Source organism: Hyperolius riggenbachi, chromosome 1, assembly GCF_040937935.1.
Source record: "Hyperolius riggenbachi isolate aHypRig1 chromosome 1, aHypRig1.pri, whole genome shotgun sequence".
In the NCBI taxonomy this organism is placed as follows: Eukaryota; Metazoa; Chordata; class Amphibia; order Anura; family Hyperoliidae; genus Hyperolius; species Hyperolius riggenbachi.
In genome coordinates, this window is record NC_090646.1 from 214078098 (window position 1) to 214102210 (window position 24113).

Here is a 24113-nt window from a genome sequence, read left to right on the forward strand (position 1 = left end):
GCAAATTAGAGGAGTCGGAGTCGTGGAGTCTGAGTCGGTGGAATCCTAAACTGAGGAGTCGGAGTCGGAGGATTTTTGGACCGACTCCACAGCCCTGGTTTGTGGTATACACGGGTTAGAGGAACGGAAATGACAAAATGGCTGCTTAGGTCGTAGGAATGAGGAATATTGGTATAGAGGGAAGCGACATCGCATGTTAACCATATGTAATCTGACTGGCCAAAAATGGTTTCTAATAATTGTATGAGGTGCTGTGAATCTGACGTAGGAGCTGAGATTATGCACATGAATTTGTAGATGTTGATCGATAAACCGTGAAAGGTTGCTGGTGAGTGAATTATTGCCAGAGATAATTGGTCTGCAAGGGGGTTGCTTTTATGTATTTTGGGTAGGCAATAGAAAAATTTAGTTTTTGGCTGATGATTAATAATAAAGTTATTTTCATTTTTTGTTATAATGTTATTAACCACTTCGCCATATCTGGACGCATATATCCGTCCAGATAGGCAGTGGTGCTGCAGCCGTGTGGTGCGCGCGATCGGGCGCGCGCCCGAGCGCGCTCCCGCTGCCTCCCCGATCAGTGAATCTAAGTCCCGGCAGAAATACCGACGCTTTCTCATCAGAGAGCGTGTTATTTCTGCCCCCAGGAAACTTCTTCTCTTCATTTTAGTTCCTAGATGCGACATTGTTCGCATCCAGGAATTTTTTGAATGTGGCCATCTTGTGGCCAAATAGTAAACTGCACCCACATACTTTTATTAAATAAAAAAATACATTATATTACATCTAAAATTAGCAGTTTCCCTCACAAACTAAAATTACCTAAATACATTTTTGTATTAAAAAAAAATAAAAAAAATTACAATTAAAAAAAAAAAAAAAAAAACTACATAAATAGTTACCTAAGGGTCTGAACTTTTTAAATATACATGTCAAGAGAGTATCTTATTAAATTTTTTAAAATTATAAGCTTGTAAATAGTGATGGACGCAAATTGAAAAAATGCACCTTTATTTCTAAATAAAATATCGGCGCCATAAATTGTGATAGGGACGTAATTTAAACGGTGTAATAAGCGGGACAAATTTGCACATAAAATGCATAGGTTTTAATTACTGTAGCATGTATTAATTTTAAACTATAATGGCCAAAAACTGAGAAATAATGATTTTTTTCCATTTCTATCTTAATCTTCCTGTTAAAATGCATCTACAGTAAAGTGCCTCTTAGCAAAATGTACTACCCAAAGAAAGCCTAATTAGTGGCGGAAAAAACGAGATATAGATCAATTAATTTTGATAAGTAGCGATAAAGTTATTCGCGAATGAATGGGAGGTGAACATTGCTCGGATGCATAAGATTTTCAAAGCTGTAGGCTGAAGTGGTTAAGCAATGCATTGTTAATGAAAGTTTTCAAGATTTTATTAAGTTCATTGGTGGGATCGGCTTGTAGAGTTTAATAACGCTCGTCCTCTAATAGACGAGCTGCTTCTTCTAGGTAGTCTCTTCGGTTGAGAATGACAATCCCTCCCCCTTTGTCTGCTGGTTTTATGACAAGATCATGTTTGTTTTGTAGAGACCTAAGTGCCGTTTGTTCACTCTTATCAAGACTGGATTTGTGGGTAGGGTTGTGGAAGGGTCATTGAGTACCAATGAGTAGAATGTATCGATAAAGTTGCCTTTGGAGGCTACTGGATAAAAGCGTGATCTGCCTTTGAGATTCGTAGTGATGAATTTCTCGGTGGCAATTTCTAAAGAGGAGGCTGTGTAGCCAGCATGGAGTAGGATTGGCCAACATAAAAGAAATATACAAAAAAAAAAACCCACCTTTACCCTGCACAGTGTTTCACGCCACTTCAGCACCCATCACAATAGCGACCCGAATCTCTTTCACATCACGCTCATTGAAACCATACACACCAATCAATCGGATGCTTTTAATCACAAAAAACAAACAAAAAACAAACAAAAACAAGCGATGTGCTGGATCCAAATACTAAAAATTAAACGAACAACAGGAGAAAATCTACTAAGCATTTATTTTACTAGTTGCCTCTTTAATCATACCTTTTAATGCATTTGATTTATATTCTTTATGATATTGTGATGTGTATATTTTTATAATGTCGCATGTAACCCTTATTACTATGGTTATGGTCTGTCACAAATGGTCAATATAAGATATTTGGATCTTGATCTATTATGGCACCTTATGTATATATAATAATTGTATTGAATCAAGCCATCATAAACAAACATCATAAAAAATCCTGACCGTTATGACATACTGTATTCCAAAAACCAGGGCTGTGGAGTTGGAACACAAATCCACCATTCAGACTCCTCAGGTTAGGATTCCACCGACTCATACTCCTAATTTGCATATTACAATTTTGTTGATTGAAAGTATGTAACATGAAATGCATCTCTTAACTGCCAACGCTTAGGAATTTTAAAATACAACTGAAGTGAGAGGGATATGGAGGCTGCCATATTTATTTCCTTTTAACTACTTTGGCCTCCTGGACGTACTAGCTACGCCCAGGAGGCCATGTGCGCGTCCGGCCGCGGTTCGTTAGCCTGGCAATCAGTGAATCGGGCTATGGTGCTCGATCACTGATTCCTCTCCCCCGCTGAAAAAGCGACAGCTTCTCTCGGAAGCTGCGCTTTTTCTGGCTGTAACGTCCCCCATACGTCGCTCTAAGCGTATGTTACGCTTAGAGTGACGTCATGTAAACAATCTCATGGCCGCCATCTTGTGGCCAAAAAGTAAAACTACAACTAAAAGTGAAAAAAATAAAAATTAACACACATTTACATTATAAAACTATGGCTTACATCCCACCCTCCCAAAAATACCCAAATAAAATGTTTAATACAAAAAACAAAAAAAACCCATTACAATAAAAAAACATGTAAATATTTACCTAAGGGTCTAAACTTTTTAAATATCAATGTAAAGATGAAATATTTCTAAATTTTTTTTTTATTTTAAACTTGTAAATAGTGATGCAAAACGGAAAAAATGCACCTTTATTTCCAAATAAAATATTGTCGCCATACATTGTGATAGGGACATAATTTTAACGGTGTAATTCTTCCTGTTAAAATGCATTTACAGTAAAGTGGCTCTTCGCAAAATGTACCCCCCAAAGAAAGCCTAATTGGTGGTGGAAAAAACAAGATATAGATCAGTTCATTGTGATAAGTAGTGATAAAGTTATAGGCTAATGAATGGGAGGTGAAAATTGCTTGGATGCATAAAGTGAAAACGACTGAAGGCTGAAGTGGTTAAACAATACCAGTTACCTGGCTAGCCGGCTGATCTTCTGCCTCTAATACTTTTTGTCAGACTAAAACTAGTCCTTGGTAAGAGTACTTGAAGACAGGAACAAAGAACATCTATCAGGCCCTAGGCAATGTGACTGTGGGTACATGTAAGAATGATGTGCAGGTCATATACAATCTGAACCAGGTTTATGGGTGATTGAACACAAAGATGTTGTCTATGTGCACAACATTCTCAGTGGTTTCCCTGCAGCTCTGTGGGGAGTGCATATGTATAGTAGGCCTGAACGATTTTAGGAAAAAACTGAATTGAGCGATTTCTGTCTAAAATTGCAATTTCGATTCGATGCACGGTTTCCCTCCAATCAAGCTTTGTCCCCTCTCTTTGCCTAGTTGTTCACTCCTCTGTCTCTCTTTGTGCCCCCCCCCCCCCCCTATCTGTGTCTCTCTGTGCCTCCTCTGTCCCCCTAGCTGCATCAGTTCTGGACATAGCTTCTAATGCACGGAATACTTCCTGTATGTCATGTGACATACAGGAACCCGGAGTTTTGCCAAGCACACTTCTTCAAACTTCCCCCATGTGAAAATGACGCGATCGCGATAATTGCCGCTTTGACGATTCCGAAATTGTGATCTTGGTGATCACGATTTCGATTTAAATTCGATTTATCTTTCAGGCCTAATGTATAGTACAGTGTTCTCCCCAGAAAGGTTTTCCAGCTGGGTGGCATGAAAAAGTAGCCGGGTGGCATAAAGAAGTAGCCGGGTGGGGCGAGATGAGAGAATGCAGGGCAGGTGCTTCTCTGCACAACTCAGCTTATAGCAGAGGAGGAAGTGAGCTGATGACAACCAGGTGCTCACCAAAACTAGCTGGGTGGAGCACCCAGCTAAAAGGGCCTGGGGAGAACACTGTAGTACTACTGTGTAACAAAGTAAACCTGAGACAGATGAAATTAAAGTTTTATACATACCTGGGGCTTCCTCCAGCCCCCTTCAGGCTAATCAGTCTCTCGCTGTCGTCCTCCGCCACCTGGATCTTCTGCTATGAGTCCAGATACTTGAGCCAGTCTGGCGTAGTGTGCATGCACACACTCCGCCGCCGGGAGCGTACTACACCTGCACAGCACTATTGCACAGGTGCAGAATGCTTCTGCAATGCACGCGGCCGGACTGGGCTCACTGGCTGAATTACCAGTACTCATAGCAGAAGATCCAGGTGGCGGAGGCGGACAGCTACTGGATTAGCCTGAAGGGGGCTGGAGGAAGCCCCAGGTATGCATAAAACTTTTCCTTTCATCCGTCTCAGATACCCTTTAAAATAGTAGTGACCAAACCGGATTTTAACAACAGATCAAATTATTTGATTTCATGAGCAAAGGGAGTGCATACATTTGCATAAACCAGCAATAACGCAGAATTATTTCCATCTCATTGACCATCTCTATTAGTGACACAGCTACACATCAGGCTTTATTCTTACAGCATAGATGTTTAGTAGTTTATTCAGTATATATAAAAGATTCCTGCGTACGCATCATATATACTGTACAGTGACAATCAGATATGTATATGTGACTTTAAAAATACATGGGCTGCTTTATTGAAGCAGTACAAGTAACTATTTTTTTGATTGGTTCATTTCATTTTGTGGACTAAGCACAGCTGAATACTTTTGCAAACCACTGTATATCTTACAACTTGATAGTGGCTACACTTAAATTCTCTGGTTTTATCATTCACCTAATCCCCACACTTGGCCAATACGATGATTCATGCTTCACTATACAGTTATGCTTCACTATAATGAAAATGGTAGCAGATTAGCACTTTTAAGGTTTACCTGTAACGATAATATTTTGGTGTAGCAACACAGACGTCTGATCATGTGGTGACCTGCAGAATCACCAATAATGCAAGTATAACAAACAGGAACAGAGTGAGATGTGCTTGGTGCAACAGTAAGGCTTCATGCACACAGGGACGTTACAGGCGCACGTTAGTGCAGCCTGTAAGGCTCCCCCAACGCACAGCAATGTAACACAACTGGGCTGTTCACACTGCCCACGTTGCGTTATATTGTAACGCAGCAAAGTGCTGCATGCTGTGTGTTCTCCGCGGCTAAGCCGCGTTAGACTGTTTTCACATAGTCATGTTGGGGAGGAGGGGAGAGCGGCCGGGCACATGGCTAATTAATATTCACTGCACTCAGTGACGTGCAGTGTTTACTTCCTGGAGCAGCCAGGAAGTACTTCCTGGAGCAGCCGCTCTGTGCGGCGATTGGCCGGGCGGGACCACGTGATGCCGCATGCGTCCAAGAGTACGCATCACGGACGCCAGAGTGAGCTGCACAACGCGGCTCACTCCGACGTCCACACCAGAGAGCACCAGGCGTTGCGTTAGGGGCACGTTATGTGCCCTATAACGTCCCCTAAACACAACGTCCTGGTGTATAACTAGCCTAACTGGTTAGTTTAATGAGACCTCACCAGAGGAGCTGGTGTGTACGATCAGAAACAGTAACTGAGTAGATTTAACTAAACCTCACCAGAGGAGCTGGTGGGTACTGTCAGAAAAGCACCTCACCAGTGGCAAGGGCCCACTGGTGAGCAGAGAGGTCAGACAGGCTAGGTTCGGCATTCAACAAGGAGGAAAGCTGGCACATCCAAAATCAATCTTTATTAGTTTCATGTAAAAGTATGGCCAACGTTTCGGAGCCGCGTAGGGCCCCTTTGTCAAGACAATATTTGCTCTGAGGCAAAGATCTGTTTGTTGCTGCAAAAAATTCTACATAGGAATTTGGGAGTCTGGCTCCTCTAAAACACTCGCTATCAGCGATGTGTATCTGTCTGGGGGCAGCAGCAGTCACTTCCAATCCCTAGAAGTCATTTGTGTCCCTTACCACAGCTCCCATCTTTTCCTGGGTCCTGCTGGCAGTCTCTAAGGATTTCTGACCCCCCGATGGGTTGGCATCTTCAGTTCATGCACAGGCATGTGCCTATGTCACCAGGAGCGTGCGGCATACGAGCAAAAGTTTTCAGGTGGGCTCTGGGTATATTTGTAAAGCGACAAGATCTTCCCACACTAGAAGCAAACGATGTACCGTGTGAGGTCACTGCTAGTCCTCTGAGGAGGCCCAACATTTTATTGGGGCAAAACAGCTGTAAGGACCCAGTGGGCTGTGCACAATATTGGTGGGATGCCATCCAGGCCACATCACACCCTCTGCCTACACCACTGCTTAGGATCTGAAAGCATTTAAAATGCTTGCACTGCCATATTCAGCTGTGCTCATATGTGCTTCTGCTATATGTCACTCAGGAGTTGGGGCAATTTTGGGCACCCGGAGTCAGAGTTGTTGATTTCAAAAACTGAGGAGTCTTTGTCGGGAGTCGGATGATTTTTGTACAAAATCCACAGCCCTGTTAAGTATTAGGCTAAGGAGTCGGAGTCAAGGATTCGGAGTCGGAGCCATTTTGGTTACCCGGAGTTGGAGTCGTGGTTTCATAAACTGAGGAGTCTGAGTCGGAGTTGGAATATTTTTGTACCGATTCCACAGCCCTGCTCAATAATAGTGAGCTGTAATGCTTTGAGCTGCCTTCTGACATCAGATTACAGGAAATTGTTGTAAAATTCGAGGCATGGCATCTTACATGAAGGCTAATATGGTGTCATTTTATCAGAGGCGTGCCTGTCTTGCTTTTTTCTCGATTGGTGGAAAAAAAAAAAAAAAAAAAGGTAGCCTTACCTGGGGCTTCTTCCAGCACCTAGAAGTCATTTGTGCCCCTCACCTGGGTCCTGTTGGGAGCCTCTAAATCACCGACCCACAATGTGTTGGCATCTTCTGTTCATGCACAGGCATGTGCCCATGATACCAGAAGTGTACGGCATACAAGCAAGAGACACGACCTATGGGCATGTGCCCATGATACCAGAAGTGTACGGCATACGAGCAGAAGACACCGACCCAAAAGTGTTCAGGTGGACTCAGAAGTATGACATTATTTTGTATATGTCTAGTGCCAACATCTTCCGCAGTGCTACACAAAGTGCATATGGCGACCATATTGCTAACTGTCTCTCGGAGGAGCTCACCATATAATCCGAAATAGTCATTTGTCTAATTATAGTTTTTCTTAGGAGGAATCAACTGACTTCTTTTGAGGGTGGAAACCATACCTGCAGAAATCCAAGAAAAAAAATGGGGAGAACATACAATCTCCATCCATACATTGGAAATCCTGGCTGGTATTTGAACCTTTGACCCTCATACTTCAAGGCTACCAACACTACCCAACAATAAGAGGCAAGTCATAGTCATCAGTCACAAGTAATGAATTGGCGACTGGAATTTAAACATTTAGGAGGAAACTTTGCAGTTGCATCTGAATTGGGAAGGATAGGGAGGCTGACATTTATTTCTTTTTAGACAATACAGATTGTCTGGCTGTCCTGCGCTTTTTCTCAGTTCAGGTCTACTTTAAGAGAGAGCCTGTGGCTTACACAGCTCTAACCTGGTAAGATGCTGATGATCACTCATCAAATATGCGCTCTCTTTTGTTCTTGCCTAAACAGTACAGTCTTTCTAAGTTTTGTTTATGATGGACAAGCTGGTATATGCTAACAACCTGAATAAAAAGGATTAAACAAGTACAAAAATACTCTGCAACCCATAAGCACAACAAAAGCAAGTTCTAGGAGTAAGCTACTGCGCAGGCACAGACCATACTCGTGCAAGCACATTATGGTTGTGCTCGTACACGGGTGCACAGCAGGAAAGCATATTCTACAAGTCCTTGTCCAATATGCTTAGAGGAAAGGGAGAGGAAGAAGCATAAAAAAAAAAGGGGGGTGGGAGTGACAGCCACACGGCAAGGATGAACATAAGGCTAGCCATACATAAGCAGATTTTTTTCAAATTATCCCAAATTATTAATTTTCCTGATCGAAATAAATTCAGCGAGAAATAGACTTCATCCATACACTGCAGAATGATTTTAAGTAGAATCCAGCAGGCAATCTATTGAAAATCCATTGAATCACAGTGTGAGGTGACGGAGGTGGTGGCAGCAGTGCCGGTTTAAGCATCGTTCACATCAATTAGCGCAGATGACTGTGCGATCGGAACGCAACGCATACGATCACACGCCATCTGCCCTAGCTATGCCTCTGACAGCAGTGTCTGTAATTACATGTTCCCTGCTGGGCCTGCAGAGATGAGCCAGTCCCGCCCCTCAGCTCGGCCAGCTACTGTAGCCGAGCCCCAGTCCCTTCCCCTTGGCCAATGATAACCCATCAGTTCCATTCTTCATCCGCTTTAGCCCTGCCCCTAAACACGGCAATCTCCTGCAAGCAGGGAGAGAGAGAGAGAGAGAGAGGGAGAATGGAAGGGCAGCGTATAATCCATTAGGTGAACCGATTTTTGTTGTGTGAGTGACTGGCTGTAAGCACAGCACGGCGTGCCGAGTATAGGACTTGCCTAGCTACCCAGGCAACCATTTCAGCTAGTGTGCATTGGTGCGCAGGCAACCATTTCAGCTAGTGTGCATTGGTGCGCAGGCAACCATTTCAGCTAGTGCGCATTGCCGTGATTCCCAGGCGCACGGCTGGAGTTAAGCACATGAGAGGAGGTGGTTTTGTGCATAGGGGGCTAGTGTTAGGCAAAAGAGAACTGAAGTTAGTGTTGAGGCACAGGAGAGGAGAAGGTTAGGCTAGGGACACACTAAGAAAACTTTGCAGGAAATCACAAAGCATTTTCCCCAATACCAGAAGTGCGGCAATTTCACTGCAATTCCCAGAGCAATTGCAACTTGGCTCTGCAGCCACTGATGCGATCGCTCCCAAAATGCTGCATGCATTGATGCCGGTTTCACACTGTAAATTGGCATTAACGATGGGGTGCGTTGCGCCCACTGCACTGCCAACCTTCAAGGAACACTGCATTACTACACAATGTTCCCTGTCTGGCATTCAGCCAAGCAGAAAGTGGCATGCGCTTGTATTCACTTCCTGCTTCAGGTATCTGGAAGCGCGCAGAATTGTATTGTAAAAATACGCTTCTGCACATGTGCACTGCCTTAAAGAAGCTTGCACTACCATAGACTAACATGACTTCCGGGCCGCTGCACGGTAACGTAGGCATTAAAGTGGGTACTTCCAGCGCAGCGCACCGCAATGTGGAAAGTATCAACCTACCCATAGACTTTCATTAGGCTGCAGTAGCAGTGCATCAATTTGACGTACCGCTCCAGCGTGAAAGGGCCCTCAAGGTGGCCACTAACGATACAATTTGGTGAACAATCATTTACAAATTTTTTTTTTTATAAACCATCGGAAATTATCATTTGGGACCACTAATGGATGAAACTCACTAATCTGATCAGATTTCGGATTATTACTAGATTAGTAGGCAGCATGGTGGCATAGTGGTTAGCGCTCTCTCCTTGCAGCGCTGGGTCCCTGGTTTGAATCCGAGCCAGGTCAACATCTGCAAGGAGTTGGTATGTTCTCCCCTTGTCTAGGTTTGTTTCCTCTGGTTCCCTCCCACATCCCAAAAACATACTGATAAGTTAATTAGCTTCCCCCTAAATTGGCCTTAGACTTTGATACATCCACTACATGATATATTCATAAGACTATGGTAGGGACTAGTGAGCCCCTCTGAGGGACAGTTAGTTCATGACAATATACAGTGCTGCCTAATATGTCGGAACTATTTAAATACTTCAGTAAATAAAAAATAAAGATTAATGATATCAATCTGATTTTCAGATCTATTCCATCAATTGGATTGGCTGGAAAATGTTTGTCCATTAGTGGTTCCTCATATAAATATTTGTGTTGTCCCGCACTTTATTTGGGGGAGTGCTACAGCTGGAAAAAGGGATGACGCCCCCTGTTAGTCTTCAAATGTGGGAAAAAAAAAAAAAAGCTGGCACATCCCATAAAATTCTTAATTGTTTCGTACAAAGTTAAAAAGGCCGAAAAAGGCATTAGTTGATCCTAATGTTCATACAAATAATAGTTTGTCGGACAGTATCGTTAATGGCCACCTTTAGTGGAGGAGGTTAGTGGTCATTCTGTGTTACCCCTCTGTTAATGCTAATATGCATGTGCAGATAGGAGATCCAGACAGAAAAACCTATCCACACCAACGGAACACATTTAGTTAAGTTGCCTAAGCATAGGCAATAAATGAAGGAAGCGTAGTGCCCAAAGGCAAAGGTCCTGGTGTGCAACTAAAGGTACCCATACACATCGATTTCAGCCTTTAACATATGCGCATTTCAACTGCGCTGATCAAATCGGCTAAAAATCCACGCAGTCGGATCAATCGATTTCTGTCTGAATTTGATCAATATACTCAATTGGTCCAGAAAGTTTAGGTTGATCTGCTGCTGGCAGCAGATCGATAGCCCATAGTGTTGCATTGCATTGAATAGTGCAAAATTGCATTTCCATGGATTTTCAGTAGATTTCATACTGAAATTTATTTGAAATCTGTTCCTAGTGAGTGGCACAAATCAGATAGATTAGACAGATAAATCTATAAGTGTATGGATACCTTTATGCTGGGAATACACGGTGCGTTTTTGCGGCTTGATTCTGCCACCCAATCGATTACCCGCTTGATTCTCTTATCTTCCATTAGTTTTTCTCATCTTTTCCCATTGTTCCCTATGTGAAATCGGGCGGGAGATCGGACATGTCAGAAACTATCGATCAAGCCATCTAAATGCCTCAAAAAAAAAAAAAAAAAAACGTAGTGTCTTCCCAGCATTAGAGTTTAAATCTTACATATACACAAAACCATTATCAGAGGTGAAAGCATCCGCCCCACCCCCAAGCTCGGGCTCAAGAACCTGGTCACTATATTTGCTTTATTTAGACTTTTTTTTTTTGCTTTATGGGAGACCTTTATCAACCTAAATTGGGTAGGTTTAATAAATTGAATATTTTTACATGGCTTCAGGCTTATGTCCAATACCATACTGCTAACAACCTGCCCATACGGATGAACCACAAGTATCAGAAAGCTCAGCTTCCTTGGCCGTTGTACAACATGGACATGGTCGCATACAGCAGGGGACCCGCCACCGCCCGCAGCATAGCGAAGACCAGACATTTCACGTTACCGCTATGGACGGGTCCTCTCCGCTCCTCTACCCTCGCTTCAGCTCCGAGCGGCGCCACAGCCAATCACAGCTCCTGGAGTGCGGCGTAGAAATGATTCCGCGACGACAGAGTACTCTGTATCCCTGCGCAAATAGTGCTTGAACATAGTCCTCCGCTAGAGCCATGGACGTGTATGGTAGCGTGTGGACGTTTCGCAGATGCGTTCTCTAGCTTCGGCGCGGTTGGTAGCAGGAAGATAGTAGGTAGTTGTCATCCAATAATGATCCTTTTTATTAATGCTGAAAAGACAAAACGAGGCCTTGTTACCCGGTGACAAGTGACGTATAACCATGTGCAGCCATTGCAACTAAACGTTATTGAAAAATGTCCTTCATTACTATTGAAACCGAAACTAAACTTTACATAACAAATTGCATCCCAGGCTATGCAGAAGATATGCTACATTCGTGCAAACATCCTACCCAGTTTGGCCACTTCCAGGTTGGGGCCCTTGGGTGTGCCATGCAGAGCTGCAGTTGTTACAAAAACAAAGTAGTCCTTCCATATACAGTACATGGGTTTGGAGAAGAGGCCAGTGACTGGCTTTTAACCCTCTGTGTATATGGCTAACCTGGTTTCAAAAGTTTCCAGTAGTGAAAAAGCAAGTATTTTATTATGTGAAGTCTCAGATTCAAAAGACATAAGGTTACTTACTGCGCCCCTCAGTGACTGACTGCTGTGTCACAGCTCCAGTTTTGTTCCAGTACAAAATAATGGAGTGTACTCTAGACTCTCTGCTCCGAACAATGTTCCCAAACCGATGTTCAGTCAGCAAAAACAAAGTGGTCTCCATTTTTAACAGGTTTGTTACGGTAATGGTTATATACAATCTATCTTAATATATGAAAATTGTCTTAAAGGATGATGTGAGAGTTAAATGGAGGCTGCCATATTTATTACATTTTAAGCAATACCAGTTGCCTGGCAGCCCTGCTGATCCTCTGCCTCTTTTAGCCCTAGACCCCGAACAAGCATGCAGCAGATCAGGTGTTTCTGACATTTTTGTCAGATCTGACAAGATTAGCTGCATGCTTGTTCCTGGTGTTATTCAGACACTACTGCAGCCAAATAGATCAGCAGGTCTACCAGGCAACTGGTATTGTTTTAAATATGGCAGCCTCCATATCCTTCTCACTTCAGTTGTCCATTCAGTTCCCCTTGATTGCATTTTGAGGAGCAGTAGAGGGTGGTCAGTGAGATGCTAATGATTCCAGCCTGCATGCAAATTCTTGCAGGGAGGGTTGAGGCTGCATTCACAGTGGGATTGCATTGCGTTGTAATGCGACGTTAACATCACAACGCAGCATTATAGCACAAAAAAAATTGGTTAACGCACATTAATGATGTGTTACCGTAGCATACAGTAAGTACAGTAAAGCATACAGGCAACGAAAAGTATGCTTGCCTGTACCTGGTAATATGTGCACTCAGAGAGATCGCTACACGTTACAATGCAACGCTAATGTCGCACTGTGACCGTCCCATAGGATTAGCATTATAGTGCGATAAGCTGCGATGTAAGACTTTATAACGCAGCTCCACAACGTCCCACTGTGAATGCAGCCTCACAGTCATAGCATGTCATTGATCATTCCTAGGATGCACATGCTTAGAATAGCACCGAAAAAGGATAGCAGCTGATTTGTCACAAATCAGAGGCCAAGTGCACACCGAGCGGATTTGGATGCGATCCGCCGACCGCATCCGCCTGTAAATCTGCTTGGCTAATGTATTTCAATAGGCTGGTGCACACCAGAGCGGGTCGGTTCTAGCGGAAACGTGAACTCCCAGGCTGCAGCATTTTTTTGATTTCGGAGGCATTTCTGCCTCCAATGTTAAGTATAGGAAAACCGCAAAACGCTTGAAAAAACGCCAGATCAGAGCGGATTTCCAGGCGTTTTTGTTTCAGTAGCTGTTCAGTAACAGCTTTACTGTAACAATATCTGTAATCTGCTACACAAAAAAAGCTCCGCAAAACGCTTTATAATAATAAGAAAAAACGCATCAAACAACGCTAGCGTTTTGCGGATCTGCTAGCGGTTTTTGGTGTGCACTGGGCCTAACAGCTGATCTACTCCATGGACAGCAGCTCAATGCACACCAGGACCCTCCCCCACGGTCTTTGGCTTCTAGGCTTCAGGTACCGCTTTACTACACCTATTCATTTGGTGGCATGGATAGTGTGACAGACAGCATTGAGCTGTGTCTGTAGAATAGATCAGCTGTTAGTTTTGCGACAAATCAGCTGCTATCCTGACAGTAAATTTTACAACGGGGTAAATATAGAGATGGCCTCAGGGCCCTGACACACCAGAGAGTTTTTTGTGGCTTGTTTTCCTTTTTAAAAATTGTGGCAAAATTGCAGTGTTTGTGAAGAATTGTGAAAACTATTTTGCCACGATTTTAATGCCAATAGAAGCGTTAAAAGAAAAAGAAAAAAAAAAACACACAACGCTCTTGGGTGTATCAGGGCCCTAATACGTAAGTACCTCTCTTTTTCTTTACTGAAAATGCATAAAACAGCACAGTAATCACATGAAGACAACACAGCAAAAAAACAAACCTGTTGCGTTTCTGACCCTGCTTGGTCCTTAGTTGAAGCCATTCTGCTAAGACACTACCTACACCTAAATAACCATAACCAACAAGGTCTTAAAGGGAAGATCCGCGCTGCACATAAAAAAATAAAAAAAAACTGCACTCACCTGGGGCTTCTTCCAGCTCCTGGCAGTCGATCGGTGCCCTCGTAGCAGCTCCTCTCCCTCCCGGCGTCCAGCGGTGAAGAAGCCGACCTCTCCAGGTCGGCTTCTGTGCGCTCCACGGCGGGGGGTCACATGGTGTAGGGACGTCATCGGGTCTCTACTGCGCAGGCGCAGAACTACTGCGCAGGCGCAGAACTACTGCGCCTGCGCAGTAGAGACCCGATGACATCACATACACCACGTGACCCGCGCCGTGAAACGCACATGACGCCGACCCGGAAGCCGACCTTGGCTGAAAAGTTTGTCCGTATTATTACTTCAACTTATCTGAAATCTACAACTTTGAGAGGGTGCTGTCCACCTAATCATTCTAGCGGAATTTCTAGCGGAATGAGGTTTCCTGTTGGGTCACCTAATCCATACTAGTGCCACACTATTTACCTAAAACATATCACCTCACTATTGTGTTACTGATAAAGAAAAACTTTGGATGGGGCAGCAATTTAGAGAAACAGGTTGATATCCCACCTATGGTTAACACCTGTGAACTCCCGGATAGCTAGTTTAACCTCCTTAGCAGTAGTTCAGCTCGCGGTGGAAAAACATGCCAGGAGCGGTAACCCCGAGCTGAACTCGTGGTAGGCGCTGGGAGGTTACTGCAGAGCAATCCGCAGCGAGCATTTTAACTCACCTCCCGAGGGTATCCCGTCGTTGGCCGCCATATATCTTTCCTCCAAGGCTCTGCTTCCCCCTGGTGATAATCGCCGTCTGTCGTCATGATGACAGCCGGCAATCTCACTATAGGGTTACAGCGCCACCCGTAGGACAGAGGGAAAACTGGAGCGCTGGATCCCAGGGAGGTGAGTGAGTGCTGGGCTGCAGCAGAACTCCCTAGCAGCATGGTTTTTTTCCAGGTTTTAGGATCTAAAAGCATGCAGTAAAAATTGTACTGCTTTTAGACCCTAAAGTCCAGAAAGAATCATAACACCAAGGGGCTTAAAGGGAACCTAAACTGAAACAAAAAAAAAGTTTCACTTACCTGGGGCTTCTACCAGCTTCCTGCAGATGCCCTGTGCCTGCACTGAGACAAACCGATCCTCTGGTTCCCACGTAGCGAGTCAGTTTCGTTCTTGCTATCTGGCCAGTCAATGGCCACTTTGCCTGCACAGCCCTGGCGGCACACGTCCTCGATCCCGCTCCTATGGCTGGGAGTGTCCTGCATATGTACAGTACGAGATTTTCTCATTCTGTGCAGGATGCTTCTGGCGGGCGGGAGCATGAACGAGGAAACACACGGCCAGGGTCGTGCAGGCGCAGTGGCCATCCACATGGCTGAGTAAGCAAGGACAACATTTAGTGGCAGCGGGGGACCAAAGGATCGTTCTGTGATGGCGTGGGCACAGGGCGGTGGCAGGAGGCTGGTAGAAACCCCGGGTAAGTGAACTTCTTTTTGTTTCAATTTAGGTTTCCTTTAAATACGCATTGTTCCAGGAGAATCCTCTGCAAATCTCACCGCTACTATCTAACCAAACTCTATGTCCAGGAATGTAAAGTAGTCCATTTCACTACCTTGGAATGTGTGGGAGTGCTTAAACACTATGGGGTCAATTCACTAAGGGCTGTTTGGGGAAAAAATGAGGTCTGTAAAATACAGCATTCGGTATTTTACACTTTTTTTTTTTTTTAAATACACAAAGATTTCCTCTAATGCGGTAAAATTTCAATAATTTACATAAAATTGTTGTTTCAATTCACCAAACCCTGTTCTGTATATTTCAGCAGCTGTGAGGAGTAGGACGGGCAGCCAGCTGAGTTGCTTCTCTCTGCATGTGCCTTTCTTGTGTCAGTTTTGTGACGTATTAAGTCTCCAGTATCCCTTTTTCCTTATGCCTCCATGGCAGCACATTGGGTAGTGGTTCTGCCCCCACTACTTCATAGAACCAGTAAATATTTAAATGAGTTTGAGAGGAGGTGCTCGCCGGCTTTTTTTTTTTTTTTTTTTTTTGTCCTCACCTCATAGGATCAACTGCGTTCTGGGTTCAGCTCACCAAATTTTTTCATATCTATTTTTGCACCTACCTGACTGTCCTTTTACAGTCTCCACACATTATTCCCCTTGTGTGAAGGCCCCCTGTCCGACCTATAAATTAGGCCTAAGCGGGGCACCCTGTTCTGCTGATCTTATGGGTTATCTTTGGTATAGGGGCTTCTGTGCGTTCATATACTATGTATACCCCTTATTTATTTGTGTCTCTAAATGAGTCTACATAGCGGTGCGCCAGTGTTCCCCTTTCCTTTCCTCTATTTGTTTCAGCTTCTCTTTCTCCTATCGGCCTGGCGTGCGTCCCAGCTTCGATGGACGCTGGGACGCATGGCGTCATTGTGGGTGGCGCTGGATGCGGAGTTCCGTCCGCTTAAGGCGGTGATTGTAGCTCTGCGGAAGCAAATCCTCCCATTGGGTCTGATGGAGGGGGGCGTGGTTTCTGCCGCGGTCGGCAGCATTGACCCTCTACAGCCTGCCTATTCCTGATTGGCTGCACTCTTGTAAGCAGCAGTGGGGCAGGTTTCTGGAGACCCAGCGCGGAAAATATATATTTGAATGCACCCATTGCGCGGCGTCTCCCCGCAAACATGTCAGACTCCTGTCGGCGTAGCCTCGTATACTGCCTCATTGGGTCATGCTTCTACGGATTTGGAATCTGATACCGCTCCAGCCGCAGGGTAAGCTCAGGATGGGCGTCTAAACCCCTTTCCTATCTCTCTATTCAGGTCAGTTTGTTTGAGAAGAAAATGGATGTGTTATGGACAGCGTTTAGTGTGCCTGTCCTTGAACGCAAGTTGTTGCGAGCTTTGGAAAAGGAAATAAGGAAATATTGGACAATAGTCTTCCTCAAACAGTACATAGAGGTGCAGAGGGCCCCAAGGGGCATACGAATTATTAAGAGGCTGGCCCAAGCTAGGGTCAGGCAGTCATCAAGAATCAAATGTGAAACGCTAATGCAGGAATTCACGTTAAAATTCCAAGAGGTGGTTTTGGAAGAAAATCAATTGGACTATGAGGAGATTGAGGGGGAGATTGCCAGCATTAAAGCAGCCATCATTGAAAAAACAGACGAAGTACATCTGACTAAATGTCTGGAGCGATTCAAACAACAACTTGTGAATATCCAAGAACAAGTCAAAAAGGAAAAGAATGATAAATTTCTGAGGGATAAAATGGATTACCAGTTGAAACGGGCTTTTGATTGGCGGAATGTGGATGACTCAGGGTATCGCCCGAGAGGAGGTAAATGGCATAACCCGAGAGTCCCACCTAGACGTCCCCCGAGGGAATACCCTAAAAATCCTAAAAACCCAAGGAATCCAAAAAACCCGGTGAATCCCAAAAAGAACCCCAAGGGGTCCATTCCGGAGTCAGGAGATAGTTCTCCACAGTCGGCTTGGTTTGGAAGCCCCAACACGAGTCCTGACGATCGCTCTTGCTCAGAGGAGGAATTCCCTTTGGAAGACGCAGACCCAGTAGGCGCAGTAGGAGGCGCAGAAGGCCCAACAGGCAAAGGAAGTGGCAGGGGAATCTTGAAAAAGAACCAAATAACCTGGGATCAGAAGGAATTGAGACGATCACAGAGACGACACAACAGAGTTTAGATATAATCAATCTTTCTAAACTGTCGTTGAGCGAATCGTGTGTGTCCCTGCTTAGGAAAGGACTCAACTTCTGTCCGACAGTAGATTTTGATGAAGTGGAATTTGAGGTGGAGTTGTTCAAAAATGTTCGTAAAATAGCATGTTATAGATACTTTGAATCACAAAAAAAGTTGGGACTATATAAAGAACCAGCACCGGCTAAAGAGGTTACAATCCCAATGATCCTGAGTGAAGAGTTTACCAGTGAGGAGCAGGGTTGGATAAGAGATATATGTGAGATGGAGGGGTCAGAGAGAATGGTATCATCACATCTGGGACTGGAAGTACCATCATATATTGGATCAGGATCCAGATTCAACCCACAACTTACTCCAGGTTCAGCGTTGGATCTCTTTTACAATAGAGTTAAACAGGACGTAAAGGCTTTAATATATCCAAGAATGAAACCAAATTTGACGAGGGAGGAAAGGGCATCATTGAAATGGCTTAAAGAGCAAAGGGAAGTACTAGTTAAACCCTCTGATAAAGGGGGCAACATCGTGCTGTGGCCGGTGTCGATGTATTTGAAAGAATGCAAAAATCAGTTGGAGGATGGGGTCACATATAGGAAATTGAAAGGTGACCCAACTGAGAAGCACCTCCATACGTTAAAACAGATTCTAAGAACAGCAGTCGAGGAGGGGGCCATGACCTGGAGCTCGGCCAATAAATTGATTCCCACACACCCTAGGAAACCAGTATGGTACTGTATACCCAAGGTGCATAAGAATATGACCTGCCCACCAGGCCGACCAATTTGCTCAGCAATTGGATCGGTCTTTGAGAATCTCTCGCAGTTTTTGGATTACAAATTAAGACCGCTAGTAGAGGCCCTACCATCTTTTTTGCTTGATACGACACATGTATTGAACAGGTTGCAAGAAATAGAGTGGGAAGATAGTTTTCAACTGGCAAGTGTGGATGTAACTTCTCTATACAGTAGGATTCGTCACGAGGATGGCCTAGCAGCAGTGAGATCCTTTTTACCAGCATTACAAGAAAACCCCGAGGTGGTCGGATTCATCATGGCTGGCCTTGGGGCGGTCCTGACCGGGAACTCCTTCCTCTTTGACGGCCAGTGGTACCATCAGGAGGTTGGCACTGCGATGGGGACCCCTGTGGCCCCCACGTTTGCCAACCTCTTCATGGGGCGCTGGGAGTTGAATCAGGTTTTTTCCGGGAGGGGAGGAGTTGCCGCTCGGGTCCGCCTCTGGGCCAGATATATTGATGATATCCTGATCATCTGGGAGGGGGAACAGACAGGTTTTGAAAATTGGGTTACAACACTCAACCAGAATGATGTCAACCTCCACCTGACTTCAACGTGGGGTGGGCACCAGTTGGACTTCCTAGATTTAAGAATTGAGATAGTGAATAATAGGATCACTACAAGAACATACAGAAAAGAAACTGCCTCTGAGATGGTCCTACATGGTGAAAGTTACCACCCGGAGAAATTGAAAAATAGTCTGCCATATAGTCAGATGTTGCGGATGAAACGCAACAACTCTGAGGAACAGGAGGGAATCAGACAAATCACTGAAGTCAGAGGCCGGTTCGCACAGAGAGGATATAAAGAACAGACATTGAGATCTGCTGTGAACCGTGTACATGAAGTGCAAAGATCATCACTCCTACAACCGAGCATAAAAAAGAGAAGGAACTGTTTCTTCATGCATTTTTCACACTCACCATTGGGTGATTTGATAGCGAACTCGGTGAAAAAGAATTGGAGTATCTTGCAAACAGACCCTTTATTGCAGGGTAAATGTGGGGAGCTACCCTGTATTTCCTTCAAAAGGTGTAAAAATATTAAGGATGATCTGGTTAGGAGTGAGTTTCACACACCACAAGAGAGAACTAGGTTGAATAGGTCCAAAGTAGTGGGCATGTACCCCTGTACTAATTGTATTTTTTGCAAATTTGTGAGGCGAGGGGATAGCTTCATACATATGGGTAAAAAGTATAGAAGTAGATATTTTTTTAACTGCTCCACTGAAATGACTGTCTATGCAGTAATATGTCCATGCAACCTCATTTATGTAGGAAAAACTACAAGGGCCATGAAGGAGAGGTTCTCGGAGCATCATAAGTCGGTCAGGAATGGTAGGGGGGCCAAGAGACTAATTAATCATGTTAGGGAACAGCACAACTCAGATGCGGACTGCTTGAGGTTTTTTGGGATTGACAAGATAGTACCAAGTGTCAGAGGAGGTGTTGATTTGGAACGTCAGCTCCTCCAAATTGAAAGTAGATGGATTATGAGATTGCAAACAGAGGGGCCGATGGGCTTCAATGACAAATTAGATATGGCAGTGTTTTTGTAATTAGGGGTAGGTTGTATAATGATAATTGAGACTTCGAGTGGTTTGACCATTCTAATAGGTCTCACTTTGACAACAACCATTTGCAGGGAAATGTTGGTGTATTAGGGTGAATATATGTTATTAACTTTTGTGGTAAATTGATTGCAGGTAGTACAATGATAATGGTGGATCTAAGGGTACGGTACGATCTGACCCGAGTTGTCTACCTATTTTGAGTCTACAGCAGTCGGATCCACTAATTTTTCCCACACTGTTGTTACATATCCTCCTCTCTCTCCTTTTCCGTGATGGCAGTAAGCAATGGGTAGTGCAATGATAAGAAGTGACATAAGTTGGATGGGGGAAGACTCCCAGACTGGTCACGGTTTGAGGCTACCTGATATATTACTTACAGATTGATAGATTTATTGTAATGAGGTGCTTAATGAATTATTCAGCTGTTGAGTTTCACCAAATGATTTCTTGATGACTATGATTGTTTTTAACAGTAATTCAGTGAAAAAAACTGTGGGTTGTTCCAATGTTTTTGGTATATGTATGTCTCTTGTGGGGAGGGGGGCTGTGTGGGTGGCGCCAGCTCTATCATTGCCATATATTCCCCCAGATGTTTTGATGCCGTCCCAAAGAAGCCATATATTCCCCTTTATTTTGCAAGCCTTTTTCTATCTATGGGTGGTTTTTCTAAAATCCACCACTAGATGGCAGCAGTGTATCCCTTCCCACACATCCTGAGGCAACTCAGTGTACGTCTACACGTATGAGTCTGTGAGACACGCTGCTGGAGCGCATTGCGTACCAGCGCTGGGGGCTGCCGGGATTTCCGGCTTGACACGGAAGCAGCTGCTACAAGGCGAACTGGAGCTGGCGGCGCCGCGCTCCCGACTTTGATTGGCCAGGCCACCTTTGTTAATACAAGACAGGTGAGTCCACAGTGTTTGAAGGGATGGGGACACGTGGATTGGATGGCAGACATTTTGGGGGCGGGTGTCGCAATTCCGCACCTGGGGGCAATTGGGGCTGGCGCATCAGTACATAGCCTGACTCTCCACGGGAAGGGGGTGTTCGGTCTCGAGAAAGCCCTAAGTGGGGGCGAAACGGCCGTCGACTCATCCTCTGCACCTCTAGATCTTCTGATGTGCCTGATAAGTATATATTTTTAAACAGTGTGCCAAGTTTTTCATTTTTAATGATGTTGGAATAAATGGAAACTTTTAAAGTGATGGTGAGCTGCTCCTGGAATCTGTACCCCTCTCTTCCAAAACAATGAATAATCTATGCAATTATATCCGGTTGATGCACCACCAATGTTGAAGTTATTACAAGTTTATCCTAATTTGAGTGCACTCGCCACATTCGGTCTCTATTCAAAATAAATTTTTTATAATTCTGACATTTTACTTGCAGCCTTGCTTCATCTTCTGCTCCTATGGACACTGCAGCGCCCATAATAGATCAGCAAAAGGTTGATAGGTAGGTGCCAACTAGGGTAAGTATTCTAGACTATATTGGGGAAAAAAATTACTTATAGTCATAATATGACATTTTACTATTGCAGCCCGGAAGATCAAAGACAACCTCAGGCAGAAGGAAGAAAAGCTTCAAGGAAATCATCACCACCATGTTATTCCTCAAGATCAGGCAAAAGACGTTCTAGGAGCAGATCTCGTTCTCACCATAGACATCATTATGATGATTACTACTACTCATCTCGCAGACGCAGCAGATTGCCCAGAAGAAATTACTCCTCAGAGGTTATTCACAGAGAGTAGCGGGTTGTTGGGCCTGCGGAGATATAGGGCTCGATTCACCAAGCGGTGCTAACCCAGTTATCACGCCTAAAGGACTTTAGGCGTGATGACCTCTTCACCACTGAGTTAGCACCGTTTTTGCCTGCACTTCGCGCGAAGTTATCGCGCGTAAAGTTTTGCGCGCGCACCCGCACAGGCGCGCGCGCAAAGTCCCATAGGGTTTAATGGGCGCATCGCGCGAAGTGCGGGGCGCTTCGCGCGCACGCACGCGGGAGCGCGCGCAAAACTTTACGCGCGGAAACTTCGCGCGAAGCCCTTCTTATCATGCCTAAAGTGACTTTAGGCGTGAAGAGGGCCTTTTCACCACGGTGCTAACACTTTGCACCGCTTAGTAAATCGAGCCCATAGTATTACCAGGAAAACTAGTATGTGCAGACTGTTTTGCTCAAATGTCAGGGGAACCAGCACAATCTTCCTTGCATGTCTCTGAGTTAATAAAGAAAGCTGTGCAAGAATCAATGCAGTCATACATTGCGAACTTACCAACAGCTCAATAAGACGGACAGTTACCACAGACTTCGCATCATCAGATCCTTCCACGATGATACGTTACAGTGCGGATTTGACTTTGCTTTGGTGCCACCCTTCGTGAAATTTGTGAGGGAAGCCAGTGAATGGGAATCAGATGAAGAATCAACAGAATTAACCTTAAAGCGTAAAGAAAAGAAAATATATTATACACATCTAAATAAAACGAAAGAAACTTTACCTTTTATGGCAGAGATAGAAGACGTAATGAGAGAAGAGTGGCAGAAGATTGAAAAGAAACCACCATTGTCCAACAGGTTGTCAAAATTGTATCCGTTACCTTCAGATGAATCAAAGTCACTAGATAACGCTCCAGTTACTGATGCCTCGGTCATAAGGTTGGCAAAACATATGACCCTTCCACTTGACGATTGTATTTCCTTCAGGTATGTTCTTTTACGCAAAGCGGACCTTGATCTGAAGAAATCTTATTTGGCAGCAGGAGGTGCTTGAAAACCAGCCAAAGCTCTAGCGTCAGCAGGAAAAGCAATCAAGGCGTGGACAGACAACGTAGAAACTGCCATTAAGTCAGATGTAGACAAGTATTTGATTATTTCAGCATTAGAAGATCTTAAGCTCTCTGCCGACTTTATTGGAGAAGCAGCATTTGAAGTTGTTAGATGTGCATCGCGTTCTATGCTTTGTAAAAATGTAAAGATTTGAAACCGAGAGCCCAATATAGTGTAGTACGTCCAGATAAAATGGAATAAGACAAAACAACAACGAGTAATATACTAACAAGTCTGGGTTACCACTAAGGTAACCACTGGAAGTGCAGGTGGGGAGAATTATAACCTGACCCCACTCAGGTATTAAGAAGTCGCTCTCTGTAGACAGGAGAAATGGGGATACACCCCTCCACCAAGAGTGGACTAGATCAATGAATGATGAGTAATAACAGAGGCGCCAAATTAGAGTAAAATGTTTAAAAACAGTTTAAAAGGAGGGGGGGTTGGTGGTTACCACAGTTACCTACAGTTGGCGCTGGGCCCAATAATTGATTCATCCTCGTGTATCTCCAAAACTGATTGCCTGATGAAGCGGGCTCTTGACCCGTGAAACGCGTTGCTTGCCTGGAGATTTTAAAATAAATTATATTGTTTATATATAACGACTCATTGGCTGGTCATTATATACCTGAGGGTGGTAACCACCAACCCCCTTCCTTTTAAACTGTTTTTAAACATTTTACTCTAATTTGGCGCCTCTGTTATTACTCATCATCCAGCGTTCTATGCTTTATTCAGTGACGGCAAAGATAGCCCTTTGGTTGAAGTCCTGGTCAGCCGACCCAAACTCATGGCAAGCCTGGTGCAAAATTCCATTCGATGGGAAGTCATTATTTGGAGAGAAAATGGATGCTGCCATATCGAAAGTAACCGGAGGGAAATCGGGCCTATTGCCACAGGATAAACGTCCAGCAAAGCAGAACTTTACCCCTTCTCAACAGGAAAATAGATATAGAAATACTAGATCTTACCGTCCGCGAAAAAATTTCAAGAAAAATTGGAAAAGTACTCAGAGCACACTACAGTCTCTGACTAAACAGCAGACAGCAGGTCCTACCACTTCCCAGAATAAGCCCTTTTGACAATCCATTT

The 24113-nt window shown here is 44.2% G+C and overlaps 1 protein-coding gene and 1 long non-coding RNA gene across 6 annotated transcripts in view; one reads left to right on the forward strand and one right to left on the reverse strand.

Moving 5' to 3' along the window:
• ADAD1 (adenosine deaminase domain containing 1) overlaps positions 1-11540 on the reverse strand; it is a 97291-nt gene extending 85751 nt beyond the window's left edge. The window contains exons 1-2 of one of the 4 annotated variants that reach the window (XM_068280236.1): positions 11421-11538; positions 10850-10962 (exon numbers count right to left, since the gene is read on the reverse strand). The gene's annotated coding sequence lies outside the window, so the exon portion shown is untranslated. Of the gene's footprint in view, positions 1-10849; positions 10963-11287; positions 11349-11420 lie in introns of those variants that run through there. The other 3 variants (XM_068280262.1, XM_068280227.1, XM_068280246.1) reach the window with 3 other exon arrangements.
• Positions 11505-24113, forward strand: part of LOC137571327 (uncharacterized) — a 45133-nt gene continuing 32524 nt past the window's right edge. The window contains exon 1 of one of the 2 annotated variants that reach the window (XR_011031330.1): positions 11505-11663. This is a non-coding gene — a long non-coding RNA (uncharacterized lncRNA). The remainder of the gene's footprint in view (positions 11664-24113) is intronic. The other variant, XR_011031331.1, reaches the window with a different exon arrangement.